The following is an 11,848-nucleotide window of genomic DNA, read 5'->3' as shown; positions in this document are numbered from 1 at the left end:
TTTTGAAAAAATTTTTTTTACCTCTCAATTGCACTTGACATACAGTATTAGTTTCAGGTGTACAACGTAGTGATTAGGCATTTATATAACTTACAAAGTGATCACCCTGATAAGTCTAGTACCCATCTGACACCATACATAGTTACTACAATATTATTGACTATATTCCCTATGCAGGACTTCATGTGCTTTAATTTTTAATGTAACTTTTAAATTAGAGTATTTTACAAGTAATATCTACCATCTAAATAAAAAATTAAAATCTCAACCAAACCACAGCCCAAAAGTTGTTAAATCCAATCACTACAATAGTGGGCAATGTGGTCATTATTTGTCATCCATGGCCTCACACTCAGAAGCGACTGGAAGAAGAGAAGAATGACATACAGCAGTATCCCCGTGTATACTAGTAGTTTGCTCTTTCCATTAACATGGACGGACCCACATGGCTTTTATTAGTGAGCTCCATTTCCACTGTGATCTTCTGTCTGTACATTTCCATTTCAAGTTTTTTCATAAGAAAACTTTTCTCAATTTTCCCCTTTAGGGTTGTTTGGAACAATGATTTTTAAGCAATATTCCATTGCACAGGGATTTCTGGTTTAGCATCTATTGAAGCCCAGTCTCTTTTATGGTTAATCTAATTGTAAAACAACATCTTTTTATTACACTGTATATTTGATTTGGAATCTTAAGAAATTAAGACTGAAAGCAATGGGAATCCTCTTTCATTTTGAGAAAATTGGGCCAGGAACACATATATACAATACTGAGTGGTTACAAGAAGCTTTATACCATGTAAATTTAACACATATTTTGGTGATTAAAAGAAAAGATCGTGCCTGGGTATAATTCAATGGAAGCAATTTTATATACTTTTCTTGTTCTTATCAGTTTAGCCTATGGTCTAGAGCAGTGGTTCTCAACCTTGGCTGCCCATTAGAATCACCTGGGAATCTTTTTTAAATCCTGCTTTCTGGGCCTCATCCTCCGGAAATTCTGTTTCTTTGTTACTAATGTTGTGGCCCCACCCCATAACAAAGAAACAGAATTTCCGGAAGATGAGGCCCAGAAATCAGGATTTTAAAAAGATTCCCAGGTGATTCTAATGGGCAGCCAAGGTTGAGAATCACTGGTCTAGAGGCATTTGTATGAAAGATTTCAAGGAATTGTCTCATTGGAAAAGTTTATTACAACAACTCTAAGTATACAATTATTTGAGTTTTCTCTATCCACTTATCTGATATTCCTCCTCTGAGACATCCTTTGAAGAGAAAAAAAAAGTTACAACATATGGTATTATCTAAAACATGATGAAAAATGGAGATTTGGCTTACCTATGGTGTGTTTTGCCGAGGGAGTTGGTACACAGCCGAAGAAACGTCGAGCCAAACAGCAGTTAACATCATCCTAATTCACCATGGCACTGATTTCTGCGACAGCTGTCAACCACACTTCAACAAGGGATCCATTTGAAAGCAGCATAGATTTAGATTGTTTTCTTTGCTTATTTCCCGGTGTTGCACAGCTCAAAGCACCTTTACAATATATTTAAAGTTGGTTCTGAGTGCACAGATCCTTCAGCTAGCTGCAAAGCAACTGCTTAGTTTACGAGCTGTCACCCAGGTAACCATCCACTGTGCATTTAGCTTGGAGAATTGAAAGCAGGACAATCTCACCCAGGACGGAAAACAAGTATTGCACACTCCCCAAAGTTGCTGTTTAAGTGCTTCGAAGAGTTGGATCTCTCTGCACTTCCATGATTGGCACCAACCCACAGAGATTTTTACCCAGGAAAGCCATTGTCACTGCTGTAACGTGCCAGAGGGGCTCCTTTCCAAAACTGAATCATAAAGCGTGAGAACCCAACAGATGACCCCCAAACTGATTGTATTCTTTGAGTCATGCTTGAGAAAGTACAGTGAATGGAAATTCTTACATTAGAACACAATTCTTGTCTACTCGTGTTATTTTGAGGTAAAGCTCCTGTCAATGGGTTGCATTTTTTGTGAGTCGTAATAGTGATAAACCCAGCTGTACGTGCCTTTAAACTCTGTAAAAACATACTCAGGCGGAAGTATTCTCAGGGCAGTTTAAACATAAGGCCACCTGGCATTTGTGTGTGGCTAACTTTTTTCCTGCCACTTACTGAAGGACGCTGGAGGTTCTCCTCTAAAGAGACACTTAATGTTACAGATACTCAACTGAGTAGAGTGCTAACCTTTTATCCTAACAACAGCTAATATTTACTTATTTATTTAATATATTTTTATTGATTTCAGAGAGGAAGGGAGAGAGAGCTAGAAACATCAATGATGAGAGAGAATCATCCACCGGCTGTCTCCCACACATTCCCCACCAGGGATCGAGCCTGCAACCCAGGCACATGCCCTGACCAGGAATCAAACCACGACCTCCTGGTTCACAGTTCGACACCCAACCACCAAGCCACGCTGGCTGGCGACAGCTATTATTCATTAAATGCTTACAAGGTTAGTCCTTCATGTGAATGATGTCATTTAAACCTCAAAACAACTCTATAGAGTAAACACAATAAGCACCGTCATTTCCACGTTACAGATGAGGACATTGAGGCTTAGACATTTTAAGCTAGTAATTGGAGGAGCTAAGGGATTGAACGTATTGAGCCTGACCACAATGTTGAACTATTCGCTGCTTTTACTATGCGAACACATGACGCACATACTTCTCTAGTGAGTGAAGACTTCAGGGTAAAAACCACTCAGAGATTGCTAGGTTTATGTAACTATCTCTTCACCCAATTCAGTGTGAAGCAGTCTGACATTAATCCAAGCACTGCCATTCTCTGTTTTACTTCCTGTACCCTACCTTGTTTCTCCTCCCAGCAGGCATAGTACTCTCATAACATTTGTGCCAAGAGAAAGCTATAGGTACTGTGGTTTCTAATGTTGAGGATCTCTGCAGTGTCACCCTTGGGTTCTGGCTGGTCTGCAATCCATTAATATTTCAATTGGTTTCCTAAAGGGTAATTCTCTTGTCTGTCATTTTGAGAACTGATCATTCACTCAAATCATGTTTTTTTTCAAGAAAGCTCTGGTTTTCAGAAACCGTGGTGAGTCCAGCATGCAAAAACAAACAATATTAGGTGATAAGGCCACCGTGGAGCTGTACAAAAGGCCCCGGGGAAGCACGGAAGAGGAGTGTCTAACTTTCTGGGTTGGAAGGAGTCGTGTGTATTAGTTTTCTAGGGCTCCCATTACAAAATACCGCAGACTGAGTGGCTTAAGCCACAGGTAAGAACTTACTTTGTCACAGTTCTGAGGCAGGAAGTCCAAGATAAAGTCCACATGTGGTATTTCCTGAGGCCTTTCTCCTGGCCCGGCAGACAGCTGTTTGTCACTGAGTCCTCCCGTGGACTCCTCTCTGTGTATTTGCAGACCCGGTGTCAATCCATGTCCCAATCTCCTTTTCTAATGAGGATTCCAGTCATATTGGATTAGGGCCACTCTAAAGGCCCCGTTTTAACTTAATCTCCTCTTTAAAGGTGGTACCTCCCAATCAGTCACAGTCTGAGGGACCAGGGATTAGGGCTTCAACATATGAATTTTGGAGGAACACAGTTCAGCCCATAACAGAAGGACATAGGAAGTCTTCAGAAAAGACAATTATCTGAGCTGAAACTTGAAGGACAAACAACAGGTAAACCACAGACAGAAGGACATTGCAGGAAGACTAAACAACAGCATCTCCAGAGAAAAGAGAAAAGCACAAAATATTGAAAACATTCAGGAAGACGCATGATTAAATCTCTATTTTAGAAAGAACCTCCTGACAGCAGGATTGAAAATTAATTGAGATGGATCCAGAGACACAGAAGCATGGAACAGACTGTCGAATCTCAGAGGGAAAGCGGGAGTGGGTGAGTGGAGAAATTAACCAAAGAACTTGTATGCATATATGCATAATCCCTGGACACAGACAATAATGTGGTGAAGGCCTGGGGTGGGGGGTGGGTGAAGAAGGAAAGTATTATAAATGTTCCCCTCCTTCCCCCATTTATCCATGCAACTACTGATGGACATTTAGATTGTTTTCAGGTTTGGGGTGTGGATAATGCTGCTGTAAGTATTCTTGTGCTTGTGTCCTGGTGTATATTTGTGAAGATAGTAGGAGTGGATTTTCTAGGTCATGGAATATGAGTGTTATTAACATTACAGCTAAGCACTTACCACACACTGTAGTAGTAACTTTTTCAGTTGAGGTATGAAAGCAAAACTAACATGAATTTCTTTTTCCTTCTTCATTTTGGACTGTAATGTACTTCATTTTGGAGTAATGGGGGAAGGAGGGGAACATTTATAATACTTTCAACAATAAAGATTAAAAAATAAAAGGAAATTAATGGAACCCAGCCAGTGGCTCAGTTAACTGAGCATTGACCCAGGCACCCGGAGGCTGCCGGTTTGATTCCCAGTCAGGGCGCGTGCCTGAGTTGCGGGCTCAATCTCCTCAATGTTTCTATCTCTCTCTCCCTCTCCCTTCCTCTCTCTGAAATTAATAAAAACATATTTTTTTAAAAAAGAAAATTAATTGAAGAAGAGAGACAGGCAGAAAAGGTAGAAGATTATTATAATGCGTCAGTAAAACAATAGAGGTGACAACTTAAATCAATGACAGCAAAGATAAATGGAAGGAGTTGAGTTAAGATTTTAGGTTTTTCGGGAACATGGTAGGCCATGTTATTTAGACTAATGCCTTTACAGATAACAAATAAAAATGCTGGATAAACTATTTTAGGATTTTCTTAACAGTAAAGAAAAAATAACAAGATAATAAAAAAGTACCAGGCAATACCCTGGCTGGTGTGCTCAGTAGTTAGATCATTTTCCTGAGCATGTAAGGGGTATGGGTTCAATTCCCAGTCAAGGGCACATACCTGAGTTGCAGGTTCAATCCCAGGGCCCTGTTGGGGTCCATGTGGGAGGCAACTGAGACACATTGATGTTTCTCTCTCTCCACTTCCCTCCCTCCCTTCTACTCTCTCTAAAAATCAATAGAAAAAACATCCTTAGTGAGGATTAACAACTACAACAAAATCAATGGTGAAAAAAATGTATATCCTTGGATGAGGATTAATAATAATAATTATTACTATTATTACCAGGCCAAAGTATAGGTGAAAACAAGAACCCATATTGTCTAAGAATGCCTGCTACCACCACTTGTTTTCAAAATTGTACTAGAGATTTTTGTAAGTACATTAAGGCTAAAGAAAAAGAAAAGAAGCAAAAAATAAAACACAGAAATTCAAAGATTGGTAAGGAAGAAACAAAATTGATATTAATTATGGTTAATACAAATATGTAAGTGAAAATGCAAAACAATTATAAGAATTAATAAAATAATTGCATAGAAAATCAAGATAAACAATATTTCTATATGCTGGCCAAGAAAAAGTTAGAAAATAAAATTTCTGAGAACGTACCATTTAAAATTTTATCAACAAATACAACATATCTAGGAATAAATCTAATGAAATATGTCCAAGACTTTTATGGAGAAAAATAAAATTTTTATTTACAGACTTACTACAGATATGAATAGAAAGATATACCATTTTCATGGATTAGAAGTCTTAATATTGTAAAGATGTAAGTTCTTTTAAAGTGTCACAATCAAAATCATAGTTATGTTGGAGACAATAACAAGTTAACTTTTAAGTTTTTTTTTTAATATATTTTTATTGATTTTTTACAGAGAGGAAGGGAGAGAGATAGAGAGTCAGAAACATCGATGAGAGAGAAACTTCGATCAGCCGCCTCCTGCACATCCCCCACTGGGGATGTGCCCACAACCCAGGTACATGCCCTTGACCGGAATCGAACCTGGGACCTTTCAGTCCGCAGGCCGACGCTCTATCCACTGAGCCAAACCGGTTTCGGCAATTTTTAAGTTTTTATAAAAATTTAAAGGTCCCAAAATAATGAAGATACTCTTAAAAATAAGGTGAGAAGATTTTACTGCCATAGTACCCCTTTGCTCACAAGAGATATATTTCAATATGTCCAAAGGGTGTCTGAAACTGTGGAAGTACTGAACCCTATATATGCTATTTCTTCTTTTACTGTACATACATACTTGTGATAAAATTTATTTATAAATTAGGCACAGTAAGAGATTGATAATACTAAAATATAATAAAAAAAATTATAGGAATATACTGTAATAGAAGTTATGTAAATGTGGTCTCTCTTTTTTCAGTAGTTGTTATATTTTTCAGTTCAAACCTATTCCTGAACCTGTGTAATCATCCCTTACTTACAGTTAATGGTTTGATGTCACTAGTGTCAGGGGATCCCTTGCTGAAGTCTTTGTAAAGGCTCAATGCTTCCTCCTGCAACATGTTGCCATCAGTCAGAACACATTTTCTGTCATATCTTCACCCATAAGTATAATGTCTTTTCCATCACAGATAAGCACTTACCACACACTGTAGTAGTAACTTTTTCAGTTGAGGTATGAAAGCAAAACTAACATGAATTTCTTTTTCCTTCTTCATAATTTCATGGCTAAAAGGTTCATTCTTACCATAGATCTTAGCAATGCTTGTTCTGTTTTATTTATTTATCTTTATTATCAACACCAACACTTGGAATTTTCAGCCTTAAAAAAATAACAAGTGTCCCACCCTGGCCGGGTGGCTCAATTGGTTGGGGTGTCATCGTGGGTACAAAAAGTTGCAGGTCTGATTCCTGGTCAAGGCACACACCTAGGTTTTGGGTTCCATCCCCATTCGGGGCATTTAGGGAAGGCCTGTAATGTTAATAACACTCATATTCCATGACCTAGAAAATCCACTCCTACTATCTTCACAAATATATACCAGGATACAAGTACAAGAATACTTACAGCAGCATTATCCACCCTCCCCCCCCCAAACATGAAAACAATCTAAATGTCCATCAGTAGTTGAATGGATAAACGAATTGTGTTATATTCATGTGATGGAACATCATATAGCAATAAAACAAATGAATTACTACTCTACATAGTAGCATGGAGGACTCTCACAAGCACAATGTTGATGTTTCTCTCTCTCTCCTCCTTTTCTCTCTGAAATCAATAAAAATATATTTTAAAAAATATTTTTAAAAAGAAGACAAAATATCTACTGTATATAAGAGACATGCTTTAAATTACAAGAATAAACTCAAAATGGATAAAAGACTTAAATGTAAGTCACAAAACTATAAAAATCCAGGAAGAAAATATAGGCAGTAAAATCGCAGACATCTTTTGTGGCAATATTTTTGCCAACAAATCTCCTAGGGCAAAGGAAAGAAAGGAAAAAATAAATGTGACTACATCAAACTAAAAGCTTTTGCACAACAAAATAAACCATCAACAAAATGAAAAGGAAACCCACTGTATAGAACATATTTGCCAATAATACATCTGATAAGGGGTTAAAAAGAGCTTATAAAACTCAACAGCAGGAAGACAAACAATCCAATTAAAAAATGGGCAAAGGACCTGAATAGACAGTTCTCCAAAGAGGACATACAGATGGCCAAGAGCCATGAAAAAAGGCTCAACATCACTAGTCATCAGAGAGATGCAAATTAAAACCACAATGGGATATCACCTCACACCTGCCAGAATGCCTATCAGCAATAAATCAACAAACAACAAGTGATGGTGAGGATGTGGAGAAAAGGGAACCCTCATGCATTATTGGTGAGAATGTAACTGATGCAGCTACTGTAGAAAACAATATGGAGTTTCCTCAAAAAAATAAAAATGGAACTGCCTTTTGACCCAATGATACCAATTCTGGGATTATATCTTATGAATCCAGAAATGCTCATTTGAAAGAATATATGTACCCCTGTGTTCATTGCAACGTTATTTACAATAGCTGAGATCTGGAAACAGCCCAAGTACCCATTAGTAGACAAGTGAATAAAAAAGCTGTGGTATATTTACACAACAGAGTAAAAAAGGCTTTTGCAATAGCCTGGATGGAACTGGAAATTATTATGCTAAGTGAAATCAGCCAGTCAAAGAAAGGCTAATACCTTATTATAATCTCACTTATATGTGTAATTTAATGAACAAAATAAACTGACAGACAATAGAAACAGAGGAATGGATACATGGAACAGACTGACACTGTCAGAGAGGAGGGGAGAGGCTGGACTGGACGGAAGAAGGTGAAGGGATTAACCAAAAAGCATATATCAGGTATACATAGCACATAGACAGACAACAGCGTGCTGATAGCCAGAAGGAAAGGGCGGTGGGTTGAGTGGAGGTGGGCAAAGGTGGAGAAAATTAGGACAGAAAGAGACTTTGCTTGAGGCAACGGTCATCCAATGCAGGGTGCAGATGATGTGTTATTGAGTTGTACACTTGAAACCTGTATGGTTTTGTAAACTAATGTCACCCCAACAAATTCAGTAATTAAATATAAAGACACAGATAGGTTGAAAGTTAACAGATGGCAAAGATGTACCATACAACAATCAAGTTTATAAGGTCAGAGTGACTACATTACTCTCAGATAAAACAGACTTTAAGCCAAAGAGTTTTCCACAGATAAAGATACATGTTTCATAGTGATAAAGGAGTTAATTATCAAAAGTCATAACAATCATAAATTCCAAAGGAGGTGTGGTGGACATAGGGTGGTTTAGGCAGGGAATTTGTACATCAGGTGGCTTGCTAGAACAGTCAATGGCTTTATCCTTAGAATCTGAATCTGTGGAATACTTCAACTGTACACTTGTTTTGGAACATGTGGCTGTAAATTAAGCTTAGACTGTTTGATTTGCACATCATGGCCTGCTACAATTGATCTGTTTTTATGAGTTAGGGAACAGTTTGCTTTGTAAGTGGCTGTGTCGGTTCCAATTCTAAATTGCACAATTTGAGACATATTTTAGATATAGAATAAAGAGAATATGCTGAGAATATTGGAATTAGAAGGTGAGGAATTGGAAAGGATCAAGGGAGATTTAAATTTGGGACTTCAGCAAATGTAAAGATGAAGGTATCATTTATTGAGATGCAGATAGTAGGACAGAAACATTTTGGGGCAAAAAAAGCAAGAGTTATGTTTTGGACATACATTTGAAATGCTTGTCAGTCTTCTAAAAGGGCAGCTGGATATAAAAGTCTGTACTTCAGGGGTGCTCTTTGGGTGGGAGATAAAAAAAAATCAAGGGTCATCTATAGTTATGGTTGACATTAGGTCACCTTTAAAGGTCAATAGTTTGGGCCCTTTTTTTCTTTTCTGATATAAGGCTATATATTTCCCTCTAGGCTAGGTGCCTCTTTTGCTGTATACCACAAATTTTGATATATTGTGTGTACTTTTTAGTCCTCACCTGAGGACCTGATTAGAGAGAAGAAGGTAGAGAAAGAGAGAGAAACATCGATTGACCACTCTCCACACACGCCCCGAATGGGGATCAATCCTGCAACCCAGGCATGTTCCCTGACCCAGAACAGAACTGACAATTCTTGGCTGCACAGAATGATGCTCCAACCAGCTGAGCCACTCAAGCTGGAGCAATTTTTTTTATTGTAATTTACTTAAAAATGTTTTCAAATTTCTCTGATGATTTCTTTTTTGATCTCTGGGTTTCTTATAAATGTTCGTATAAGTTCCAAATATTTGAGGCCATCTACGTATGGATATAAGGTTAGATTACCCAAAAGTGTACTGAAGGGAAAAAGGTGGTCCATTCTGCATTCATTCAACATCATATCTTGAAAATCTATTTTTGTGCAAAGCATTATTCTAAGCACTGGAAAAAATATAAGATAAACAAGATAGATAATAACTAAATCAGTGGTTCTCAATATTCCTAATGCCTCGACCCTATAATACAATTCCTCATGTGTGGTGACCCCCAACCATAAAATTATTTTTGTTGCTACTTCATAACTGTAATTTTGCTACTGTTATGAATCGTCATGTAAATATCTGATATGCAGAATGTATTTAGGCGACCCCTAGAAAGGGTCGTTCGACCGCCAAAGGGGTCTTGACCCACAGGTTGAGAACCGCTGCTCTAGGGGCATCTTCCAAGTAACATTTGATCTGATACTTGAATGAAAAGAAGTAGCCAGTTGGAGGCAGAGAGCTCTGGGCAGTAGGGACAGCTGGTATATATATCTTCAGGTCTATATCAACATAACATGTTCCAGTTACAGAAGAATGGAGCTTGGGGAAGGCCTTAGAATTAAGGATGGAGAAGCATGCAGGGGCCAGATCTTGAAGGTGCTCATAGGCATGGTGAGAAGTTAGATTTTATTCCAAGGGCAATATGAAACCATCAGAGCATTTTACTCAAGGGAGTAGCAGCGTCGATTTTTTTTTTTAAGGACACATCAATGGCTCTTTAGGGAAAAGACTGTAGGATGCAACAGTGGAAGTCAGAGGTGAATGTAAAAGCAATTGGTGCTTGGTTTGCCATAAGTACCTACCAATAAGTGAAAGCTTTAAAGGCCAAAACCAACTAGATAAATGGCTGTAAGAATGCTCTTGTTTGAAGGACATTCATATGAGAACATTTTGTGGAAACCAAGGCATAGTGAAATAAAAGGCCTTGAAATATGACTGCTTGCCTGTGGTTTCTATTACTCATTTGGCCCAAAGGAACTGATTTGGGATAGCATTTTTACAGATTATGATTAAAGACGCTCCAGAACCCAAAGTCTAACGTTTCCATCTCCCTCTCACTCTGTTCTTAGTTAAATACGAATTCCAAGACAGTAAGTAAGAAAAACAATTTTGTGTACACAAGAAAAACTAAGAAATGAGAAACAACACAGTGATCAAGTCCTCCCTCTGGTGGTCACCACGCTCAAAAGCTTGCCCTTATTCAGCAGCTCCTGAGGGCTTCAGTGCCCAGGTTTCACTGCACTCTCTGGCGGAATATACTCCCCTCATACCCACTCTATTCCCATAACACTTCTATTATGACAGTTAACAGCATCAGGCTCATTGTAGAGTTATTTTATCTCTCCTCTAGGTTCCAATTTCTGGAGGACAAGGGATGCATTTTAATTGTCTTTGTTTCCCTGATGCTGTTTATGTATCTTACGCACAGAGGGTTCTCAGTGAAAGTTTCTGAATACATGCCCCGGAAAGTTCAAAAGCAGTGGAGAATTTTATGCAGTGGCATTTTGCTTACTATAGGAAAAGCTCAGGTTCTCAGTGGAGCTATGTTTTTGTTACACACTGGCTGGGTAGAGAGGAGGAGAAATAATTAAAGAAAACAAGAGTAGCAAATGAGATGCCATCGAGGAGCTTGAAGGAACAACCATTAAAGTTTTAAATCCAACGCTAGCTGTCAGAATGCACTGAGGGTAATTTTGGAATGCCTGGGCAGCCCGAACGTCTTGAGTGGGGCAGGATGAAAGGATTTTAATGCCCTAAACAGAGCTTTTCTGCTGAGGCAGCAGTGGTTGGAGTGGGAGCTGCCTCCCCTGCATGCTAAGCTCAACCTGTTTGTCCCTTGCAGCCCAGTTGGGGGAAAGGTGGAGGCTTTTCCAGAAAGATCACGAAAGGACCGGTTGCTTTTAAGGAACACAATCTTCCCAGGAACACTTTGCTCCCAATCTTTTCCATTTAGAAGGTATGGAGGGAGAAGGGGATGAAGGAAAGGAAGGAAGATAAATTGGGCATTTTAGTGGACTGAGAGGAGAGACAAAGAAGATCATTGCGGTCCAAGAGGCTTAGTAGCCTAGAGAGAGGCCAGGATTTCTGTGACTGTGAAGGGGGCGGGGGCTACCGTTTCATTAAATAGGTGGTCTGCAACCCCAAAGAGAATGTGAGCGGGAACATTGCCAGTGC

This window comes from Myotis davidii, unplaced genomic scaffold, assembly GCF_000327345.1.
Source record: "Myotis davidii unplaced genomic scaffold, ASM32734v1 scaffold923, whole genome shotgun sequence".
Classification (NCBI taxonomy): domain Eukaryota; kingdom Metazoa; phylum Chordata; class Mammalia; order Chiroptera; family Vespertilionidae; genus Myotis; species Myotis davidii.
Note: the sequence above shows the minus strand (reverse complement) of the source record.